The following is a 26,007-nucleotide window of genomic DNA, read 5'->3' as shown; positions in this document are numbered from 1 at the left end:
ACACAACAATATGACAAGGTTTTGGAAAATAAGCTAACAGCTCTCTTTGTGCTTGAACCCATATTTTAAGTAAGGCCACAAATGCTACAATTTTTGAACAAGTGCACCCCATATGTCATGTGTCGAGCTGGGCCAGAACAGTAAAAAGCTCTCCCCCCGTCATGAATTAAGGATGCAAATGCAAACATGGCCAGCTGGCCCAAAGTGATCATAGCACGCTGGTTGGCAAAACCTTGAGCAGATGCCATCTCCTCCCATAACTAAAAGTGGCAGGAAGCAATGCAAACACAGGAGTGGGGGCTGGTCACATGGTGGTTACATATCCATCATGTCACGACTGTAGTGCATGAATCTGTTTTAAATGCGTTGTCGCTTGTGTCAGTCTTAATTTAGCCCATCTGAAAATATGAAATGGAGTTGACATTTTCGTGGCTTGTCTTCTGTGATTGATACGGCCCTAAATCCATGCTGTTACTTTCTCTTTTAAAGGAAGTGGACATCATGGGATATTAAATGTACCTGTACCTACCATGTGTCACTGTACCTACAATTACATTAACCACATATAGTCATGGGCGAAAATAGGGGTAGCCTTGCACATACTAAACACCCAACAACTCTGTGAATTAAGTTAAAATTCACAAAAGTGTTTGGTGTGTCAAATTATTTGTGAAAAAAAATTATTATAAAGGACCTTTTTTTATTATTTTAATCAGAACGTAATAGTTCATTTTAAATAATAGTTTACAAAGAAATTGCTGTGACAAACTTAATGATACCTGAACTCAATATTTGGGAGCACAGCCTTTGGCCAAAAATGACTTCCTATAGGTTTCAATGAGATGCCTGCACCTCTCTACGGGCAGTTTGGCCCACTCTTCTTTTGCAAACTGCTCCAGCTGACCCATATCAGAAGTGTGCCTTCTTCCAGCTACCATTTCCAGAACCTTCACAGGTGTTCAATGGGATTGAGATCTGGACTCATCGCTTGCCAATTTAGAACAGTCCTGCCTTTTCTGTTGAACTGTTCCTGGGTACTGCTGGATGTTTGCTTTGGATCATCTACTTGCTGGAACACCCATGATGGTCATACAAGACCCAGCCTCATGACACTTGGTTAAACATTACTCGCCAAAATACCTTTTCAATGGCCAGATTCCATTTTGCCACACAGATACTGGAGGCACTCAGTATCAGGCAAAACAACTCTGCTCCGTGGCGTGGTGAATAGCGCGTCCGCCTCACAGTTAGAACAACCCAGGGGAATCTAAGTTTGCTTGTACTCCCCGAGCCTGCATGGGTTCTCGTCGGGAACTCAGGCTTCCTCCCACACTCAAAAACATGGCAGGTGAATTGGACAAACTAAATTGTCCTTAGGTGTGATTGGGTGCACGAATGGTTGTTCATCTCTGTGTGCCCTGCGATTGGCTTGCAACCACTTCATGGTGTCCCCCGCCTAATGCCTGAAGCCTGCTGGGATAGGCATCTGCAAGCCTGTGACGCTTTTGAGGATAAGCTGCTCTAGAAGATGAATGGATGGATAACGAAATAAATTGATATTTTTGACAATGCAATGTTGAATCAAATAAACATGTTTCTGTACAATTGTACTTTGGCATTACTAAATATTGGCTTGATGCCAGCGATATGTATAAACACATAGTCTTATCATCAATGTGTATAAAGCAACAATATTGAGGGAACCCACGGTTGAATAAAAAGTTGGTGCAATAATAGCTATGGACAGGTGCAATCTCGACATATGAGTCATATAAAGGTCAGTAGCTTAATACCAATTGCCAATGCCTGCCTCACAGTGGGAGCTTAACAGTTACTCGTTGTATATTATGTCTGTTGATGCTCCCTTGAAGTGAAACATTTAACCTGCAGGTGCTCGGCTGGAGTTGACCTTGCTCTCAATCATCCCCACTGGATGGAAATACTTTACATGATGTCTAATTTATATTCATGAGCGGAAAATCAATTCATTTCAGATGAAAAGGAATCCTTAGGACAGAATTTTTATCCCCACCCCCTTCCTGATCCCCAGCACACATGCTAAGCTAACAAACATTCAGCCAATACAAATGTACCGTATATGCATCATAATCAGGGATGATTTGGCTATCCAGGTCATTACCGCATAATCCTTGTTAAATAAATGTAATCTTTATTTAACCAGGACACAAGGCCTTGAATATATACAGTATTTGCGATGACTGCTCTGACGTGCAGCTCGTGGGAGAATGAAAAAACAAGAATTGATTGTGAGTCCCCTCTGAGAGCAGCCTAGCACAGGCAACATCTTGCACCAAGCATTTCCGATGGCGAAGCCATGAGGCTGTCTGTACGTTATTCTCAAGCCAGGCTTGTTTACCCTCGTGCCCCTCCTCTAATTCACATGGTCCCTGTGAGGCTAGGGCCAACAAATGCAGGTCAGATCTCGATCCCCAGTCGTCAACTGTACCTGGAAGTGACTTGCGTGGTGCGCTCTCTCACACCACTCAGCGAGATGCGCACAAATAATGTAAAAGGAAGTGGCTACAAATAAAGCCTGAAATGTAATTTGCATAAACAATGCAATTATGCATGTACACAAAGACACGAGTACATCCGCAAATCTGCAGAGTGCTGCTTAATGGACAAAAACCTGCAACATTTTAACAATGCGTCTCGGACAAAACTTGGACGAGGATTCAATGCTAACATGTAACAGTTGTTAATTTAGCTGTGTTTTTGCAACTGCTGTCATTACATGAATCCATTGACAGAAATGTTTTGTTCATCTCCCTATGAGTTTGGATGATATATATATATATATATATATATATATATATATATATATATATATATATATATATATATATATGCCCCATTTAACTCATTCTCTCCTTCCCATTCATCATTTGCGCAAACATCACAACTGTTAAGCATCACCAACTTTGTTTTGTGTTGTAAAGATTTGTACAATTATCCCTCTGAAACAACATCGTCAATATTTTGTGTAGTTATTGTTAAGACACGCAAACACGTCATATCCTCCAGTGTGAGGCTTAAAACCGAAAGGGTTGGACAAAGACATATTCCTTATCTCCCATGCATGCCAATGTTGAAGAAAGTTTAAAAGCCCCATTTGTTGGATTAAGCAAAAAAGGAAGGCACTCATATTAGTATGAGAGGTTATTGAAACCTGGACTTTTTTAACACTTGGGTAAATTGTCGAACCGCTTATCGGCCCGTTGTAGAAAAATGGGCATATTGTGTGTTAGTCTTTTGGGAGGGAAAACCCCATTTGCTAACATTTAGTCATTATAATACTAATAAAATGTTGACCACATATACTGTCTTTGTTTCACAGTCGGATAGCTTTTCAATTTGTTTTGCTTTTACTGAGTAACCAACTTATTTGATATTTATTTATCCATTGATTATCATGACCACCTATCATCACAAAATGAAGTAATTCAACCACAATCCTATAACCTCAAATATGATCGATTTTAACGTCTATTTTTGTGGGCTCTTGAAATGTTTTTGAGATGGGTTTTCCTGTGCACGGCTTCCGGTTGCTCTCATGAGAGTGAGTCAATTTAGGAGTCAATTTTAGAAGTTTTATAGTTCTTCCAACTCCTCTTGCACATATAAACTGTGACTAAAGTTTTATGTTCATTGATTATATATTGATATTTTCTTCAGATTTTATTTATCTCAAGGAATCTTTGTTTATGTGTTCAAAAGGGCAAATCAATCAAATAATGTGTAGGGTAGGGGTGCTCAATGCATCTAACATGGGTTACCAGTTGACTGTCTTGCTATTTTCATCGCATGCATAAAATCACACTTAAAAAAAAAATCAAAAAATCACAATCAAGAAAAAAAAAAGAATGTCAATTAAAAAAAAATGTCATCCATCGCTTGATTTTGTTGTTTATTTAGCGCACTGAGTTGACGTTTTGAACATCATTTCAGAACAACAGCGTGTGAACGTGATTTCAGAACGCCGCGTTGTGCTCACCATTGGAGCCAAAGATGATCAAGTTAGCTGAGCATTGCTGTGTGTGCAATTCTCGGAGGAACCTCCAATTAAAAGTGCACCAAGGCCGTCCGTGTCATACGTTAATTGTACCATAAGTATGATTTATTTTGAAGCATATGTTGGTTTCCTCACAATGTTTGTCTTTAACTATAACACAGTTTCTTGACATGCTTTGCAATGTTCTGACGATTTCCTTCTAAAAATATAAACAGATTTTATCCCATTAGTTACTAACTTGATTCTATTCACATCCAATCTATGAACGATTGATCAATTAGTAGTTTGTAGCTGTACATACCAGGCAGTGAGAAGCCAAACTTCCCCTGACACAGAATAAGCTTGCATCTCTTTGCATGATAATGTTATTATGAGTAGGGCGCACAGGGAACTCTTTACCCTTTATACAAAGAGTCTAACTAGATTAACTAGAATTTATGTTCGTGATTATTATTAATATGGAATATCAGCAATCATAATTATTATCCTGAACAAATCTGTTTGAAAACTTGTGACCCATCCCCTTTCTCTGGGGTCTTAGGTAGCCTGCTGAGAGCTGCTTGCTGCCAACCCAATTTTAATCTTCATATGCAAAACCTGTCAACATAATTAGCTATGAATGTCCTCGGTCGTAGCCTACATAGCCCGGTACATTCAATCCACAACTTCAAGTGCACTGAGCAAAAGCCAGCTGTGACTCAGCAGTGTTTGCACTGATGAGAAAGTCCTCCACGCTTGACTTCCATCATGCCATCCACCAGCCTTCACAATGAGGTACTAATCAACAGCGGCACCCTACCAGCACTGCTGTTGCCCGCTTTTTCATTTGTGGTCACAGCATCCGCCAAATGGCACCATTGGTTCTTCACTGCCACATACTTCTCGCAGATGTGAGACCACTTGTTGGTCATAAGTTGATAAGCTTCTCATCATCATGGCATTAGAGAGACATTTCAGAGAATCTTGAATCTACTCTTCGATTTTTTAAATCAGATCTCCTAAAAATCTACAATAAATATTTTGGAATAACATATGGTTGGCGGCCTCTCTCAAAGGGATAGATTTTAGCTCACCTGTAATCCTAATTATGATAAACTGCATAGAAGTGGAAGATTGGGCATAAAAATACTTCTGTGTTAAAGCAAAAATGGCATTACATTTATTTCTAATAAATGTTCCCTGAAATTGCCACATGCTGCCCTGGTTTTGCTCATTTAAAAGTTGCGCTGGATGTCATGGCTTGAAAGTGTCTTGCGATATGCTCCGATACAGTAAAGCCATTGTGCGAAATGTATTGTGATATGTTGGGCATTGTATGGAGAATATATATATATATATATATATATATATATATATATATATATATATATATATATATATATATAAATGATCAATGACTAAAAAAATCAAATCATTTTAATAGAGCACGAGTATTTATTCTTTACACTCTTTTTCAAAAATAGCAGCATGTCCACATTTGTTTTAATTCAAGCATGCCATTAACTGCATGAAATGTGACGGTATATAAATACTGTATAGACATTATGGAATAAACTTTTGCTGACATAATATAGTCCTACATTCAATTGTTTGAAAACAAGTCATTTACAAATGGTTGACTGCTGCCAGCCGCACTTCTTCTAATGTACATATGATGGTTTGCCTTACTGAACCCTACTTCAGACATGTCCATGGCTGGATGGTGACATCGCATGCGTGTTGTCAAATTGGTCATTCCACAGCTTGAACATACAGTTTTGTTGCCATGAAAATACACAACTTTATCCATGGTAGGTTTGTCACATGACCGAAATGTTTCCAAATGGACCATTTTGCACTCTTACTACGTAGAAGTACATACTCTTCTTTGCCTTGGTCGGCCATTTTGCTGCTTAATCCCTACAGAGCATATACCAGCTCAGAGTCCATGGGAGAGCTCCCTCCATGATGCAGGGTTCCACCCATCCTCAACACGGACTGTTCCCTCTCCTCCCATCAGGCTGGAGGCACAGAAGTGTAAAATGCAGGATTAGCGGACTCCAAAACTCTTTATTCGCCTCTGCCGTCAGACTCCTCAAAAGCCACCAGTAGTACATCAGGTGCAAACATTATCACTCTCATACATCTCATGCAGCTGTGACTATCTCACAAGCATGCACCTTATTTCTGAGTTCTGTTTTGCAGTATTTTTTTCTGCTCCTTCCTTTGCGCACCACTTGTTAAATTGTGCTGCATGCCGACCATGTACACGTGCACTTTATTTTATTCACCATGGACACTTGAATTTACGGAGAAACTTTCCGCATTGGCGTATGACAACAAACACTTTAAATCTTGAGTATGCAAAACACACCAGATCAGTGACATCACTTGCATTATTGAGAAAAAAAAAGACAACAAAAACCTATACAAATCATTTATTGAATACTTTGTTAAATAAATATGAATAAAAATAATAAAATATTAAGAAATATGTGACACCCAGGATTAGTGCCGTCACATTTGTGGAGTAGTGATGTGTGATTTCAAAATACAGTGGAACCTCTACATTCAAATTTAATCCATTCCAGAGTGCAGTTTGTATCCTGAATCATTGTTATAGTGAATCAAATTTTACAAGTAAATTGCCCAATTTGTTCCAAGCTCAAAATAAACCGCATGTTAAATTTTATAATATTGTACCATATCTTTCAAAAAACGCAATGTCCGGTAGATGTGAGGCAAATGACAAAGGAAAAGGCTGTAAACGATAATTTTAATTCCATTTGTACTTTGTTTGATTTAAAAAAAAAAAAAAACTACAACCAGCGAAACTTTAATTTTCATCTGATGTTTTTTGAAAAAAGGTCTGTAAACAGTAGCTTTAATTCCGCTTGAACTTTAATTAAAAAAAAAAAAAAACTGTAAACACTGAAACTTTCATTTTCATCAGTAGCTTTAATTCCACTTGTCATCTCTTCAAATCTCTGTTCATGATTTATTCAAAATTGGCGCCATGGCATAATTAGTAGATTTTGCACAATTTCCCAATGAATGCAGCTTGCACCTTAATGTGACAATTAAGGTACACGCAGGTGTACAATTTGGTGACAATGCAAATGATTGTTAGGATAATCTATTGTATTCATCTGTGGCATCAGATAATGGCCAACTCGGCCGATAAAAATGAGAAGTTTGCACAGGAAATATTTAACATAAACCTGTTCTGCATCATTTTTGTGGTCTGGGTCAATAAAGACATCCCTCATTAATTTTGTTGTTCACTAGCCTTTTTATTTTCTCATCAGGCAGCCACCAGGACAGGAATTAATGAGCAGGTGGGGTATGACATTCAACAACATTATCTCATCTGCTGCCTGAAATCATGGTTGGGTCACACACTATCCAACATGAAATTATCGTGGTGGCCTAATTTCACTGTGAAAACCAATGTTACCTCACTCATTGAGAGCATGTTTGTCAGGACAAATCTACAGTAGTTTTTTAAAGTAGAAACATTTTTGTACAATGCATTACTTATGCTCAAATTTGCTAAACCGGCGCCCATGTGCTAAGGGTAAAACCGAGCACATCTTTATTTTAGTGCCCGTGCAAATATATTCAAGCATGTTTGGGCCGAAATTGCAGGGCACGTGGGCTTCCTCAACCCCGGTTATTTGGTCATAGAAAGTAAACTGTCGTTGAAATGGGTACATCTTAATTCTCATGCCAGCGCAAGTCTGATTTAGCATGTTTGTGAATGTAGTAGATGAGCTACGCCTCACTGGGCATTCCCGGATGTATGGCCAGACTTGCCCCTTGGCACAACTTTTAGTTTGGTTGCATAAGGTAGACAAGAATTTAGAAATTACATACACATGTACATCATTGACGTCAACATGCAGAAAACACTTTGACTGGGGCATGCAAGTAGAAGAAGAAGAAAAAAAAAGGAACAAAACAAGGATGAGGAACAAAGCTAGTAATGCCAGTTAGTTCCAATCCCACCAAATATTGTCTCACATAAATGGCTGCCCATAGTTCACACTGAGCAGCAGATCAGCAGATGAGACAAAACAAGGTATATGCTATACTTTCTTTTTGGAACGGTATACACGGAAGTATTATGTACTATTATTTGCCATGGTCCAATATTGGTTGTTTTATGATACAGTAATTTCTCCTGTGAACAGGCATTTGCTGCAAAATGCATGGATATTTTCCTGTAAATAACATGTTCATTTATCCATAATCAGGTCTCAACGTGTGTTAAATGACAAATGCAGTTGTTCAAGCAAAATTATGAAGCAAGTTGTCCAAACATAACACGCTCTTCTAGTTGTCCAAACATAACGCGCTCTTCTCGTTTCTTTAAGGTGCTATGAATGATTTTTGGACAGCAAAAAAAAAAAAAAAAATCTTCAAATCAAAGTATGAAAATAGACCTGGCGAAATGCAAGCTAGCTTTTACTGTATTCATGCACACATCTTTCCCTCTGGTTTGTTCCATTGAGCTGACAACATATTTTGAGGTATTGTGACAAAAAAAAAAAAAATCACAGCTTGTTGTTTGTTGTTGTTGCCATACCATGCAAATATCACAAGATAGAAAACGATTCCCATATGCAGTTAGACTTGCGCTCTACATGAAAACAGCACCAACTGTATCTATGTTTTCACACCTGTTGGTCAAGCTAAAGCATTAAAACAGGTACTAATTAAGACACTATTATAGATGTTATAGATCGCATTATGGGATGCTAGATAATTTTTCTTAGCTAGGTCTGCCAATAATTATGGCGAACAATACATCATAAAGTTAACATTCCAAAGTTATTATAATATAACTAATGTTTTGCACAATTTCAGAACTGCTGCTTAACAGCCACAAAAAAGTTGTGTCCTTCTGCTGATCCCTAAAATGTGTGCCTACATGTGTTCGCAACTCATCTCGGGTGTCCAAACAGCAACTGCAGAGGCGCTGGGTGGGTGGAGGATTGCATTCGGTTCCACGTGAACGCATTGTCCTCCTTTGATGTCTGCCCTGTAGGAAGCCCCTCAGTTATGAAATGTGAAACACACGAGTACCAAGTCCTTCAGCTCCTCCGTGAAAGATCAACTTGAGTTCATTGTGAATGACTGACAAAACAAAAACAAAACAAAACTCATTAAATATTTTCTTTGTTTGTCCAAATGCTTTGATAGTGAAAATAGTGTCTTGCAAACAAATGAAGTTATTATCATGAATGTATCTTTAGTGAAACCTTGAGCTTTGGCAAGCGTCATTAATAGAATATTTCAAGAAAAAAATTAATTTGCACAAACTTATGTCTCAAGTACTCTGAAGTACAAAAATATTTGGTTCAGTTGCTTTAAATATGTTATATATAATCTTATAGTTATCATTCAAACAAATATTTTCTGATTAAAATAAAAACACATGTAAACTGCATTTATTTTCAGCTAATTGGTGTGTAGTAAAATGCAGCACGTTTTATGACTTACAAGTTTGAAGGTGCGCGGCAGTCAGATTTCGTGACAGTCGACGAGAGTGATTGAAATAGAGCTCAAAGGAATCCTGACACATGTCGGCCGCGGGTCCAGTTAGAGATGACGGAATATGAGCTGACCAAAAAGTACTTGAGGGAGAAAGCAGCTGTACTGCACGCTAAAGCTCCATCTCAGGACAGAACAGCTCTCAGATTTCATTCTGACGCATTGTAATTCATCAGGATAAAATTACTCTCTGAATTTATTGTTTCCCTTAATGCTACTTTCCATTTCCGCTTATATATGTTGCTGGTTTGCTTTGGTTTCAGAAGCCAACATGACTGCAAGGGACTGTTTCTGGATTAGCAGTGTAAGCCGTCACGGTTGGCAGCTCAGCCAATTCGCTTTCCCTTGCTAACCCTGTTATTAATGCCTTTCTTATTTGTGAAGATGTTGTGCAGTAAATGGCATCATGCTTGTATCTTCATGTTTGCATGCACATGGAGGTGAAAATATGGAATGCTCTGATTTCATTTAAATCCTCTAATACTCTCATGAGTTCACATGAAGAAAAGAGGTGTAGCTCTATGTAGTATACCAAGACTGTCAAAGTAGCATTTTTTTTCTTTCCTTTTTTTTCCGCAATTGGCGAAAGGGTAGACTAATACTAAAAATCTCTTGGCGAACAAAGGTTCCCATCCAACTGATTCAGCAGGTTTTTGTTTGTTTAATACTGCAAGAAACAGAAGAGAGGTTTAACTCAAAAACAGAAGAGAGGCTTAACCCAAGATAAGGCTCGGTAATTGTGCTCATTCATTTCATTGATGGATGTCTGTAAATTCTCACCAAGGCAAATAAACAGTGAAAACTGAAGTACTCTAATTGTTTTAGTCTTGTCACTTTATGTCTCTTTATTTGTCCTGAAGTCATAAAGACTCCTGTGTGGTACAATGATTGCACATTGTGCTTTTAATGATGTATATGTGGGAAGTGTACGGATACTGCTTATACATTGGATACATGTCTGGTAGATGTGTATTCAAGATTCAAGAGTTTTATTGTCATATGCATAGTAATACCACACAATGAAAATCCTATTCAGTTCACTTCCCCGAACAGACTACATTCCATAATCGAGCAAATAATTAAGTAGACAATCAAAAAAAAATAAATACAAAAAACGTCATGGAGCCATTAGGGCAATAATAATGATTATTAGAATTTATCAAAGCAAGTCAGGCTTCTTAATCATATATGTAACTTGCACGTCTAAGTTATTACAGCAAGTGCTATTCCTGTTGCAAACCTCACATGAGTCCACCCTTTATCCAAGAGCTTGGAGCTCTCAAATTGCAAAACAGTCTAATGAAATGCTGGCCAAGCCCCACCCCCAATGCAGATTCCCCATGCTTAAGCGTATCCAGACAGCAGCCCTGTAGGTCATCTTGATGAGCAAGCATTAAAGAGGTATTCGGTTGCACAACATGACACGGTCATACAATAATTCGCCATCCAGCCGAAAGAATATTGTCTCTATCTGGATGTGACTTACTAATGAGTTAAGGATACCACACATTTAGCATGCTAATAGTATGCAGATTTTATTTTCCACATGAAGCTGCAGGGAAAAACATCGCATCGACATGAACACATTGCTGCAGGTGATCAAAACATTTTTTTTTGCCTTGGGAAATATGTTACGGCTTTAATAGCGGTTATTTCAAATGTTAGTCCAGATCCAAATGAGTCCAACAAACTTCACCCGATAGTTAAGGTTAAAATTAAGGTTGTGATTTGGAGGTCTTTACAGTGAGCCTGAAGTACAAATCACAAAAACAAAAACTAAGCAAACAAAAAAGTAATCCCAAGAAAAAACAAGAACACATTATACGAGAGAAGCACACAAAAAAGGGCACACGAGAGGAAATTGAACCCATGATACCAAGGTATTTTAAAAACCAGCCTAAATCAGCCTTTTTTCTTGTGTGGTGATAATAAAGCCATTGTGCAAGATACATCGACAGGATTGCAAACTTGCTGAATTTGAAGAATCAGCACCAAAGTGATGAAATGGAAAGCATGAAATGCAAGTGGAGTTTGTACAGCCAACTACAGCTAGCATTTTAGCCACAGATAAATACCATAATTCCCCAAATATAACACTTTTTTTTCCCCAAAAATGAAGGCCAAAAGTGTGGGCGCGTCTTACAAACGATACTTTGAAACCTTTTTCATATTCGACACTTTTAATGGAATATTGATCTGTCAGCCACATGAGGTGAGTTTTGACGCACATATGTGCATTTTTATGTCGACCCTATTCTTACTTACAATAATTACAATAACGGTACGAGCGAGATGACGAATGTCAATTGGCCGTTAGAAGCAAGTGCCTGATGCAGCTAAGAGCAGCTCATTTTACCTGAAGTTCTTACGCCATTATTTTCAATAAAAGAAGGGAACAGACTGAACCACCGGCCAAGTCTATCTTCGTTCAACCCCACCAAAATATTGCTAAAACGGAGAGAGTCATGAAAAAGTTATGATGTCTCCAGATGATTCGGTTAAGAGTCCACCGTTTAGAGAACACAAAATATCAAAATTAACTCCTGGCGAGAACGCATACTGGTTAGAGATGAGGAGTCTGTTAAAGAAAGCTTGGAAGAACTTAGATCGGTTGAATGTACAAGGATTACTGAATCTACTTCTGTTACAGAGTAGTGTTTTTGTATGCTGGGAGAATATCGGGGAAATATCGGCTGACTGCGGGGTAAAGCCGCACAGAGCGGCAAAACGCTTGCCGGTAAGAGTCCATGTGTCTTATTTTCGTGCAGAGCGTCCATGTGTCAAGCCTAAACCAAGTTTAACAGCCCCAATGCACAATCTTGGTTGATTGAAGGCACTTTTGCTTTAAAATGAAACCACTGCTTTTCTACATCTGGCGCTATATGAAGTTGTTATGCCAAAAGCGGACTAGCACTGCCACACTGCTGTGACTTATAACTGACAGACTCGCGGAATTTACCGTACATGTGGGGAGGAGTGGGGTGTGGCCCAATACAACAGAGATGACTTGCATGCAAAAATTGGGTAAGGGGGAGGGATGTTGGCAGAATGAAGAGCGACCTGGCATGCAGAAATGGGTGGGTGTAGCTCGCTCAGCACTACAGCGAGAGTTGGGCGTTTGGAGCCTCACTGCTAGCACTCTGCAATGTGTGGAAAAAGGAGAAAGGTTTGTGCCCAAAAGAGACGGTTATACCTCTTTAAAAAATTTATGAGATCACTGGGCATGGGAAAGAAAGGTACAGAAGGTTTTACAAAACATATTTTACATACTTTATGTATGGCCAATGTTCACAAGGTGACGCTACTTCGCAGTTTTTCACTTTTTGCACGGGGTTTTCAGTCCCCACTAATCACGAAATGTTGTCTGTTGATGTTGTATAATATCATCCTGTATGGTCAGTAAACGAGAAAATGAGGAGACGATCTAAAATCATTTCTCATCTACCCGCCACACATAACTGATTGCTTATGGAACTAGCAAAAAGCTCCTGTACATCCTGTCATCTCATTCAAGTCTTTCCACCCCTTTCAAGACTTTCATTCCCTTCCTTTCTTAAGGGTATAGGGTCAGGGTGCAAGTCTCTCTCCTTTGAGGTTCACAACAATCTGCTGCTTTCGTTGCTGTGAACATCTATGTGCCATTGCATCCATTCCATAAATAAAACAAAGATGAATAAATGCCGTGGTGAACCCATATGGATGGCTCTGACTCTTAACAATCCAATCCTAGACGTTTCCCATACATCACAAATATAAACACCAATGGCATGTGACAGACATATTTGCAAAGAAAAGAACACAATTCAGGATCAGCTGGAGATATGCTATTTGTAGGTAGAGAAAATATCAGCAAGTTAAAGGTCATGAGCTTTTGAATCAACCGTATAAAATGGATTCACGGATGGAATATTGTACCTCAGGTTTCACATCAGCAAGACACATAAGTCAAGTCAAAAAAGCCATATAACTCAACGTGAGCTTTCCTCCCAAAGAAAAAGTATCCAGTTATATTCCAAATGAGACTAGCTTCTTTCTTTTCCCCCTGCAGACAAATTGCATTTCTACATATCGAAGTCGCAGCAGCAATTTGGGGACAGACTATCAATTAGTGACTGGTTGGACCACAAAAATGTAAGGAAGAACTAGTTATCCAGTCTTAATTTTAAATAAAGTTCAAATAAACTGTGTCCGGAAAACCAATGAGAGACGCAGTATTCTTATAAGTGGGGTATAAAGTGCAGAATGAAAACATCGTTCATAGAGGAAGGAGCTCCCTAAGAGAATCAAGCACAAAGGAATGCAGGACATCAAATGGTGCCTACCTGGTTTGGCTGTAAGACTAATGACTGAAATTGGGTACCAAATTGCTCTGAGATGTAGCTTCTTGCTACACCTGTACTATACTGTACAGGCCAGGGATGAGTAACTCAAAATGGAGTGGTTCACCACAACCGCATACTTCCAAACCAAGTAAGTATATGACAAAAAAATGAACGAAACAATAATAGATTTAAGGGAAAAAAATATGTGCAAAAATCAGGTTTGTTTTGTTTTGTTTTTTATGTCAAACTTGTGTAGAGAAGAGTATTGGAGCGTGAGACACACAGGCACTCAGTGCCCACTGAAAATCCACAAACTATTCCCCTCTCGTCTGCCTTTTCTTGTCTCGTTAGTATGATTTTGTCCACCTATCTGCTTGCCCGCCCCCCCTTGTGTCAACCAATCAGGTTCCCCTGCCTTTCGTGTCTGCCCATCTGTTTCGCGTTTTCCTAATTTGGTATGAGCGTATTTAAGTGACAGTTTAGTTCCAGTTTAACCCCCATCCTTCCTGAATTTTAGGGCCGGTTCCTCCTCTCCACACACCATGCCACGGTATGACACACTTATTTCTTCTGTTCACCAAAGTTGAATAAATTCAACTATTTTCAACTGTTGGCCTCGCAGCAACGGTAACACACGACGTGACTCACAGGGCCTATTGTAGCAGAAAAAAAAATGTGGTTTGTGATCAAAACCGCCAACTTTCAACACGAGGACAGAGCTGAACAAGAGCAGGCTTTGAAAATGAAATGATGAGAAAAGAACTTGGGATACCCGGTCCGTTCAGTACATTTTTTAAACTATCATTGAACTGTGCCGAGATGGCACATTTGTAAAAGTATAGGCCACTCAATTGAAATGTTGATTTTTTTTTTCGTTTGTTTTCTGTCAGGCGTGTTTTCCTGTAAGGTAGAAGGCTTTGATGTATGGCGTTATATTTGTGCCACAATTACGCACGCGCGGAAAAAAAAAATTGAGCAGAGAAAATCAAACTGAGCGAGCGAAAACAGATTTTGAGAGCAAGAAAAAAACTATTGAGCGCGTAATGATAAGAGTTTGAGCGCGCGCCGATGGAGTTTGAACACAGAAAAAGAAATTGCTCGCTCAAAATTCCTTTTTGCTCGCTCGCAATAGCATTCTCCCGCTCAACATCTCGCTCTCGCTCGCGATACTCCTCCCTCCCTCGCTCAACATCGCGTTCGCTCAACATCGAGCTCTCGCTCGCTCGAGTCGTCCTCTGCGCTCGCTCAGTTCTGCTCACGCGTTACGTTTGTGCCACAAAACCAGCCAATCAGAGCTTGTAAAAGCACATTGATTGACAGCTTGGTATCCAATGAGATTGCTTGTTGTGTTCACCCGGAACGAGCAAACGAGAGTGCGTCACATCGACTTGGGCGGGAGGAGGTAAGCTTATATTATTAAAGTACAAAAACTAACAAGGTATTTCTGTCAAATGATACAATACAGTAATAATAATAATATTAAAAGTAATTCTCCAGCCCAAGTCCGTGTTGACGCACACTCGTTTGCCCTTTTCGGGTGAACACAGGGCAAACGAGAGTGCGTCAACGGATAGCGTACAAGCAATCTCATTGGATACTCAGCTGTGTCAATCAAAGTGCTTTTACAAGCTCTGATTGGCTGGTTTTGTGGCACAAACGTAACGCGTGAACAGAACTGAGCGAGCGCAGAGGACGACTCGAGCGAGCGAGAGCTCAATGTTGAGCAAACGCGATGTTGAGCGAGGGAGAGAGGAGTATCGCGAGCGAGAGCGAGATGTTGAGCGAGAGAGGGCTATCCCGAGCGAGCAAAGAGGAATTTTGAGCGAGCAATTTCTTTTTCTGTGTTCAAACTCCATCGGCGCGCGCTCAAACTCTTATCATTACGCGCTCAATAGTTTTTTTCTTGCTCTCAAAATCTGTTTTCGCTCGCTCAGTTTGATTTTCTCCGCTCAATTTTTTTTTCCGCGCGTGCGTAATTGTGGCACAAATATAACGCCATATTGATGGACATAAAACTCAAAGAAAAAAGAAAGGTGCTGTCTGAGAAAGAGTGGCTTGGTCACAGTTCCAGGAAAGAAGTGGAAGGGCTCGTGGAGTTCTGTTCCACGATCTATTAAAATCCGGTATAAAGGTTGCCTACAAGTGATGACCCTGCCTTTCACCAGTTTACATGAATGAAATATTATATAATTATGTAACTACATCTTGCACTTATAACAGGAATACATTTACACACATAAGTAAAACTTTTGTTGGTCATATGTGCATATGAAACGTGCTCCCGCATCATACTGCAACGCTTCTACACACATAACTGAAATGCTTTTACGCACACATGTTCAACGAAGGTTTGTTGCTCATAAACACATGAGATGTAATGCGCTCACGCATCATACTGGAAACACTACAGATACGCGCGCACACACACAAGCACGCACAAACACACCCTTGAAAATGCTGTCATACGCCACTGTAAAGACATACGCTGTTTATTTTATTTTTTTTAAATAACCATATTCAACATATGAAATGGATAAGAAAATGGGATTCAATAAAAGAAACTTGTTGGCCGTTGATAAGGGATTTCAGACCCGGAACCGCCGTGACCAGGAAGTTCCTGGACTGTTTGGTGTGAAGGGGGCTATAGAAAACAAGGGGAGAATGTAATGATACAGGAAAAAAAAAAAAAAAAAAAAAGAAGTGAAATTTGATTAGAACACTATTCCATTTCCATTTCCATTAACAGGATGGATTTGCATTTGTAATTAATGTGATTGAATAATTATTTCTTCAAAGCATAAATGCATGGTGGCAAACAGCTGTGTATCTTTTCTTGTAAGCCCTCATATTTACTTCATGCAAAGTAAACATCAAATCAGCAAAATAGATGTGAAAAAAATTGAGGTAAATAATGAATGAGATGAACAAATATGAAGCTCCAACATTACACGCACAAACATCAGTCGTAGCGCCAACGTCTGGTGGTCTGTGCCTTTATTCATTCATTTTTTTGTTTAGTTTACAAGTAACAGTGCGTCTCTTTCACACCATACATATCAGAAGGCTAACAAGAGTAAACATGAACCCGACGTAAAATGGCTTTCTGGCTTTCTCACTTCTAATTTAGGAGTCATCAGAAAAGTGATGAATTTGAAGATCAAAGGATTTTACCCTACACCAGGGAAATCTACATGAAAACAGAAAAGAACTTTTTTTTTGATAGCTGTGCAATAACAGACTAACATACAGTATATGAGATGCATCATTACAACTTGCTGATGTAGTCATATTAGAGCATGGCCGTCTTCCCTACGGTCTTCATTTTTTGATAGACCAGCTAAACGTGTCACTGACTTAACACAATACGACTGCATGAAATGAAATTGATATCGATTCCGCACTATATGGCTCATGACCTGATGAGGTTGTTTCGTTCGGGCCACTTTTACCTTCCCTTTTAAAAAGAAATGTTGATCACTAAGTTCCTCTTTTTTTCTATTTTAATTGTGCTCTCTAGAGACTATAAAGTCTAAAAATAAATGCCTTTCTGGATCAAAAAGTACTGTATAAATGATCTGCATTTGATGATCATCTAAATGCCTCTTTTGATGATCATATTATGTTTACAACAGTTTACATATATTGTTGTCAGTCAGCATGTTGAGCGACCCTGTCTGCGATGCTTGGTTGTGTTTAAAAGTGCACTATGAATAAAAAAATAATTGACTACGATACTGTTGTATAATCCAAAGGGTGCGTGTGTGTGTGCGTGTGTGTATAGTTGTTAAGTTGTTATACTTGTTTTGTACTGGTACCACACTTTTCCCATACGTCGCGTCACTAAAGTTTAGGTTTACTTTTCATTTTTTAATGACTATGAGCACGTTTATGCTTCATAATTTCTGTACATATTAAATTACTTTCCACATCCATGAGTTTTGTTTTATCATCAAAGGTATGAAGACAAAATATGCCAGCGTACTATAGCTTCCCAACTAACCAACCAATCAACAAGCCTTCGTGGCAGCTATGTTGGCGAGGCAATATTTTCACCAAAGGCAATGCAAAAATATTGAAATCAAGCAGCAACCAGCTCTTTTGTCAATTTTCATGATTTGCGTTTTTCCCAATGCCCAAAAATATGATATCAATACAGAACTTTTGTGAAGGCAGCCAAGTAAGATTTTTACCCATGAAATATTATTTCTAGTCCAAGTCGTAATAGTATGCAATAGTATGGATCATCATAGGTATGCCACTCAAAAAATGTGTGTCCTATTTACCTACTACGTTCATGCCTGTGGCTATTTTCTTTACCCTTTGCTTTACTAGTTAACCAGACAAAAACAAGCTAGCACATTGCTCTTGTGTTGAGAAACAGACTCCTAATTTGCAGTTTCTTGCAATAAAACGTTATCTCTTTTGGCGGCACTTACAGACCTACTGTTATCGATTACTCTGATACAACCAGGGTTGGTGTCTGTCTACCTTTTAGTTCGTTGCGCACATTGTGTACGTACAGGTTTTGCCAACGTGCTTATGAAAAATATTTTATGGTCTCATCCAGACTATCATGGCTGATAGGATTCGACTTTGTTGTACATCAAGTGTATGATCCGACTTGACATAGGATGAAAACTTAAAACCATGGTCTACTTTGAGTTGTCAGGCCATTTAAAAGTGCAGGGTCACATAGAAACCAAGTCCACACCTTGATAAACAATATCAATCGCACACAGATGAGTCTTCTGGCCAGGGTAGAACCAAGCCCAGGCGGTTTTGTAATCAAATGTTAATTAAATGTAACGTGTTAACATGTCAAACATAAAATATTTCTTTTTGTTGAGCGAAATACATGTACATGAATAATCATCATCTTCAGCCAAAATGAGTTATAGTTTACAGCATGAGACACATACATTGCAAAGCATAAACCCATTCATTAGACGCATGAACCAAAACATGACGTGATCTTGCTGAGTCACTGGAGCTGATGGAAGCTACTTTGAGCGATATTCATGACAGATCACCTGGAGAATTACAGCATGCTATCTTAAATCTGCACATTGTGCCTTTGCCAGGGTTACGTAAAGTACTTTCAGATAGATAGAAAATATTGATTCTCATCAATTTCAGACACTAGATGATTTATTTGCCTCATGGAGTTTCATCAATATTTTGGATATGTATTTTTTATGCTGGAGGCCAGAGGAGCAAGCCTACAACAAACTGTTCAGTGATATGAAAAAGTCAGACGCACACACAACAATGTTGGACTTCCACACCGTACATGTGTAGTTAGATTAGATTAGATTCAACTTTATGGTCATTACACATGTATAAATACAGGTAGAATGTAGTTTAGTATCTAATCAGTAGTGCAAGGAGCAGCAGGGGCAATATGTACAATAGATACAGTATAGACAGGATGATTGATTTGAATTTGTAACAGATGAAATATAAACAAATATACGGTAGAGCTACTAGAATATATAATGTACAATGACCAGTATACGGGTGTTCTATCAGTTTGCTGCCAATATAATGGAATATATGATTGCTATAAGCAGTATACAAGTGTGCTAGTAGTATATAAATGAATAAATATTATACATATGGACACTATGTACAAGATTTGTTATTTTGGTGCTGGCATAGAGTTCAGGAGGGAAACAGCTCTTGGGAAGAAGCTGTTCCTGAACCTGCTGGTTCTAGTCCGGAGGCTCCTGAAGCGCCTCCTGGAGGGCAGGAGTTGGAAGAGTCGATGGTTGGGATGTGAGGGGTCCTTTAGGATGGTGCGAGCCCTGCATAGCCATAGCTTCCTCTGGAAATCCTCAATGGCAGGTTGTGGGGGTCCCTGTGATGCGTTGGGCAGTTTTCATTACCCTCTGTATTGCCGCACGCTCTGCGACAGAGCAGTTCCCATACCATGCTGTGATACAGTTGGTTTGGATGCTTTCAATCGCACACTGGTAGAAGTTGTTCAGGATGTCGGTAGACAGGTGTTCTTTTTAAGTGTCCTTAGGACAGGGGTGTCAAAATCATTTTTGTCACGGCCCATTTTGTAGCGAGAACTTCCTTCATTGGGCCGATTTGTTGAGGGAACCAAGTCGATTTTAAATGATCTCATAGTATTATTACTGTACACAACAAATTGATGGCTTAGTTGTTTTGAAATCAGAAGTAAAGCATTCTAGTTTGTTCATTTGTTGTTTATATTACTGTAACAGAACAAACCAAAAAATCTCAACTTTATTTTTCATTATACACAACAAGCTCGAGTTTACCAAGGGTCATGGAAACTTACATGATTTGCTTTCGCGGGCCACATAAAATGACATGACGGGCGGGATTTGGCCCCCGGGCATTGAGTTTGACACCTGTGTCTTAGAAAGAGGAGACGTTGGTGAGCCTTCTTGTCCCACCATGGAGGTGTAAGTAGTACAGGAGAGATTCTCTAAGATGTGAATCCCCAGGAACTTAAAGCTGAAGACACGTTCAACTGCTATGCCATTAAAGTGGATAGGTATGTGTGTGTCATTCCTCTTCTTTCTGAAGTCCACAATGAGCTCCTTGATTTTGCTGGTGTTGAGGAGCAGATTGTTGTCAGTGCAGCATGCAGCTAGGCGCTGAACCCCCGCTCTCGCTGTTGGTGATGAGTTCGATCAATGTGGTGGCATCTGCAAACTTGACCATGGAGTTGGATCCATACACAGGCTTGCAGTCATGGGTGAAGAGGGAGTACAGGAACGGGCTCAACACGCAGTCCTGTGGCATGCCGGTGTTCAGTATGATGGTGGTTGAAAGGTTGTGGCCAGACTTGACATGCTGGGGTCTTTTGGTCAGAAAGACCATAATCCAGTTACAGATGGGGTACTAATTCTGAGATCCCCAAGTTTGGTGATTAGAGGGGACAACAGTGTTGATGCTAAACTGAAATCAACAAGCAGCATCTGTATCCGCCTGTAGCGTGGAGCGACAGGCTGGCCCGGCTGGCTCATTGTGAGGTACAACATTGTGTAGCTAAGTCTTCGAAAAATCATTGTATTGCAGTTTGTCAGTCTACGTTGTTAATTATCCACAGTCGAAGCTCATCCGTTTTGTTCACCAGCGACCGTGCATTGACCAGGAAGATGCTGGGTAGAGAAAGCCGGTGAGGTGTTCGCTTTAGCTTAACTCTGATCCCTCCACCTGTTCCTCGCCTTTGTTTACAGTCACGGCGCCGCCTGCGAGCACTTCCGGTCGACCGAGTCGCCTTCCTCACATCGGTTGTTTCCTGGAGCTTTTTTTCTTGTTTCCTGGAACTGCAATCCAATCTTAAAAAGCTTTTGTCGCGTAAAATAAGAGAGCAAAGTTGTTCTGTACGAACAGACCCGAAACGAGTAAGTAGAGTACCGCAAACTTGCAGAAACTGATCAGACGCTGGGCCTTGCAATGTGCACGCGCCGCCATCTTGTAATGTGACATAACTGTACACCTCACCTCGTGGCACATCATTGTGTCATCCGAACGTCAGCGAATAATCCAAACGTAATTCGCTGTCAGTTCCAGAGATCCTTTTTTTTAATCGAGCCTTGAGTCAAAGTTTAATTTAATGCTTTTATCATAATGCAGTAAAGAACGTTGCATCACGGCGGTGTTCCTTCGTTAACATGAAAGTAGCCCCTTCCACCGCTGAGAACAGTGAGTCACTCAGATAATATCCATAACAAAACAGAAAGTAAACGTTTTAAAATGCCTTTTGAGTAATCATGTCATCTAATAATGTAAAATAAAATAAAAAGTCTTGATTTCTCCTTAGTAATGTCCTCATGAAATCTTCTTACTACTGATGACACAATACGGACACGTACTTGACAAGTCAGTCTGCAAAACGGTACAGCTATAGCCACAAATTTCCACTTTTAAGCTCGTTTATTGGGGATGTAATGTACATCAAATATGAGTTATGAGAAGAAGATGAAACCAGCTGAAGATAAAAAGACGATTACAATTTTCATTGCAAAACCACTCATTGTCCAATCATAAAAAACAGTGCATATTTGAGTGACTTGTAAGTCATGCAATGTTGATGTGTTAATTATTCCGTTACTATCCATGATAAAAGTTCCATGTCATAGCTAGACAAATGGCAATTCATCTTTTGACTGACAAAAAACCCATACATCAAATTTCCAATTGCAATAATTTGATGGATTTGAATTCAAAGCTCAGGAGGAGGTGGCAGAGGCTTGACGAAGACATAAATCCTTATGGGCATGGTGGCAATTATTCAAGCAATGTGCCCAAAGCTACGTTGCAAAAGAGCCCAGTGCAAAGACAGACAGGACCTTGTCTTGGAAGAGGGTTGGCCAGGGATTGAGAAAGTGGGGACGGTGATCATGTGGCAGGAGGAAGCATCACAGAGGTGGGGAGGACTGCTGACCAGCTGACCCGGAATGATATCTGGAAGAGAGAGTCACATCGCTTTAAGTTCATGGTCCAAGCAGTTTTTGACATCCTACCAAGCCCAGCTATCCTGCACATTTGAGGAAAGTGTGACAGCTCAACTTGCCCTCTCTGTCCAGGAAGGGTCACACTGGAGCAGATTATGAGCCTTAGCTGCCCCATAGCTCTTGGAGAAGGTCGTTCCCGCTGAAGACACGATCAGGTGCTGAAGGTATTGACTGAGACCAGTAGCCAATAACAAGCACCCCAGACTGACAGTTCCCGGAATTTGTAACACCAACCTCCCTGAGACCAGACGTGGTGCTGACATCTGCCTCTTCGAAGTAAGTCCTTTCATTGGAACAAACAATGTTTTGGGAGGCCCGCCCTAATAACGAGGCCAGTGAGTAAAAACAACTGAAGTACCCTGAGCTCATCGAAGAATGGCAGAGAAAAGTCTGGAAAGCTCATTGTGAGCCAAAATAGGTGGGATGTTGAGGTTGCTCTGAATTCTCCCCGTGCATGGCCTGCAAGCTTCTTGAAATCTCAGGAGCTGCAAAAAGGAGAGCCATCAAGTCCACCAGAGAGGCTGCAGAGAGAGCCTCTCGGTGGATTTGGATCAAAATGTCTGAAAAGTGGGTTAATGCCGCTGGGACTCAAGCTAGAGATTGATCACCCCTGGCTGGGTCGCCTGAAGGACGAAAGGGATGGAGCAGCATCCATACGATGCATCTATCCACAATGATTAAAAAACACACAGGTAGCAACGATAAAACAAGCAAACTTTGCTAAATGATAACCCAGGAACTAACCATAGGTTTATTGGAAAAATTGTTTTGGGGTTGAGGCCAAAGAAACATTTATGCACGGTTTTATTTGTGAGATGTATTACTTAAATAGATTTTAAAGTGTTCAAATCTCAAATTATGGTCGTACAAGATATTGGAATTTACTCTCCAGTGGTCATTCAACACTTTTGGAATGTTTCGGATCAATATCTTTATCATAATTTTCTAGCTATAAAAACAAGAGAAAAGAATGCTTGAAAATCATTTTAAAAATACTATATATGTCTGAAGTACGCCTGAAATTGCATGTTTATTTTGTCCCACACCTTGTAAAGACCAAATTGAATCTCAAATGAAACAGTAAAGATACAATTTATTATTATTTATGATTATTATTATGATGATGATGATGATGATGATGATTATTATTATTATTATTATTATTATTATTATTATTATTATGTGTTTCATCGCTGGCTCTTGCAACTGTAGGAACATTTGTTTTCATAAACATTTCAAATGAGAATTATTTTTAATGGAATGTGTGTGTCTTGTCCCCGCCTCACGGCTGTTTGTGTTTGTCTTTCGAAGCTGTGAGTTTCTTAAATGAGGGGACAGAGTCCCCGTTCGCATACCTGGTGCTCATCTGTCATCACTGGGTTGTGAAGTGTTGCCTGAGCAGGAGAACTGTGCCGGATTTTGGCAGGGCATCCACTGTAGCTTTTCCTGTTCATACTTTGTTATTCACAAGTTTTTCTTTGTTCCTGTTACTGGGAGTGTTTAGTTGGTTCTTTCTCATTTCCAGTCGTTCTCCTGGGGACTCCGCCTCTTAGTTTGTGTTTCTGCCTCGACATTTTGTAAGTCTCTCTTTTTGGTGTGCTTTGATATTTGATCAGATTTCTGTTGTACTTTTTTGATGTTTTGGTTTATTCACGCTGAGCGTGTGACTTTTGTTAATAATTCTTTTTGGACAATCTTACAATGTTTCTATCTGTCTTGGGTCCACTATCTGTCTGAGTTGCAGAATTCAGTCAAAATAGTTTGTCCTACAGCATGCATGTAAACCTTGTTACCATAACCGTTTTAGCATGGTAGAAGAAGAAAACAGTGAATCACATGATATGCTGGACTTGACATGATCACACACTTTTCCAAAAGAATGTACAGAGCAACGGTATGTCCTCTCTTCTATTTTTAATGCATCCATCCATTTTCTATAGCTGTTTATCCTCAGTAGATCACTGGCTTGCTTGTTCTGGCTTGCAATTCAAGCTGTCTTTGGACACTTCGGACTGGTTGCCAGCCAATCGAAATGAAAACGGAGGCAAACAAGCATTCATGCTCAGAATCACACTTGAGGGCAATTTAGAGTGTACAAAATACCTAGCATGCATGTTTTTGGAATGTGGGAGGAGAACGGAGTGGGTGACCAGAGAAGACCCTCTTTGTGTATATCAGAGACAATACGCCTGGAACCTGGGTAGTTATCCTTTTTGCACTTGGAGCCAGTTAGTAAACTCCCTCTCTGCTGGGGGAGCTCTCAAGGCAGCAAAGCTTGTGCAGAGCAAATTTTATCACTTGTTCATTGCGGGGATACAAATATAACTCAATAGTAAACACCAAACAATGCAACTTCAGGACAAGTTAAATTCATCTCTATCAATTTTCTGTACCACTAACCAAAATGGAGTGGATGATTTGAAAGATTTTCACAGTCTGCTGGCCACTGACTATGAGATATGCACGCCATGGTTGAGTGAGACAATTAAAAAGCTCAAGAGAGAAGGTGTAGGTCAAAGCTGCTCGTATCATACTTTTTGCACAGTTTGTGTGTTACACACTTGCCTTGTGGCTCGTTGCTTTTTAGACGCCATTGACGCTAATTCTGGCTCCTTCAAGGATATCAAAGATTTTAAACCTCTTAAATACCTGTATCCTGGATTTCAACATTTAAAGAACAGCTCAGTATTATTACTTGGGTTCCAAATTGTAATGAATTTTGTGTTATTCAGTTTCATAATTTGTTGTTCAGACAACAACTAGGAAATATGTACAAATATGGCCAAATGTTGCATGAGCCAAAGGCTCAATGTCATGTGCAGATTGTCATGTGACATGTGTTAAATAAACAGTTGCTTTTCCCTAAATTGACTTTGCTATGTGGATTATACACCAACCCGACACCAAGTAAGGTGGTGATACCTGTTAATCACCAAGCTAACTGTTTGCTATCACTTCTAGTTGGTGCTTAGAAAGCGTATGTATTTTTGGAGCTCAACTATGAGGTGATAGATATAAGAATGATTCTAGACATAGTTGTTATTGAATGACAATTGACATATGAGCAGTGAGTAGGATTTACATTTGTCGATTTTCCTGGTTAAGCTGTCAACAAATGAGCCAGAGATCCTTGCCCCATCTCGCCTTCAGCGGATACCCAGACAGGGAGAATCTGAAGGCGCCTTTTCTATACATTGGGCCCCCATGTTACAAGATTAATCCGATCTGTGGTTGGGCTAGTGAGGCGAATTCACCGTATGGCGGGGAGTTCAAACCTATGTTAAACAACTAATGTTTTTAGAACCCCAGGTAAAAACATCAAAATTGTACATACATATTAAAAATTGGTACTAAAATAGTTTAGTAAGTGCTAAGTATATATAATATACATGTATGCATTCAGAAAATATCACAAATAAAAAATATAGGAAGGATTTCTTTACCTTTGAGTGGCGCTTGTTATGTCCATATTCCCAAGTAAGGTTAGCCTAGGCTAAGCTTTGTATTTCTTGATTACCTCCAGCTTCGTTTCCATATAAATCATCTTCTTACTTCTCTCTTTAACATCAGTGACAATTTTGGGACCCATGGCTAACCCTTTCAACTTTGAATTAAGCAGTAA

Source organism: Hippichthys cyanospilos, chromosome 2 (genome assembly GCF_059441005.1).
Source record: "Hippichthys cyanospilos isolate Australia breed blue-spotted pipefish chromosome 2, RoL_Hcya_1.0, whole genome shotgun sequence".
Classification (NCBI taxonomy): domain Eukaryota; kingdom Metazoa; phylum Chordata; class Actinopteri; order Syngnathiformes; family Syngnathidae; genus Hippichthys; species Hippichthys cyanospilos.
The sequence above is the reverse complement of the archived record's forward strand: the minus strand, read 5'-3'. Positions refer to the sequence as shown.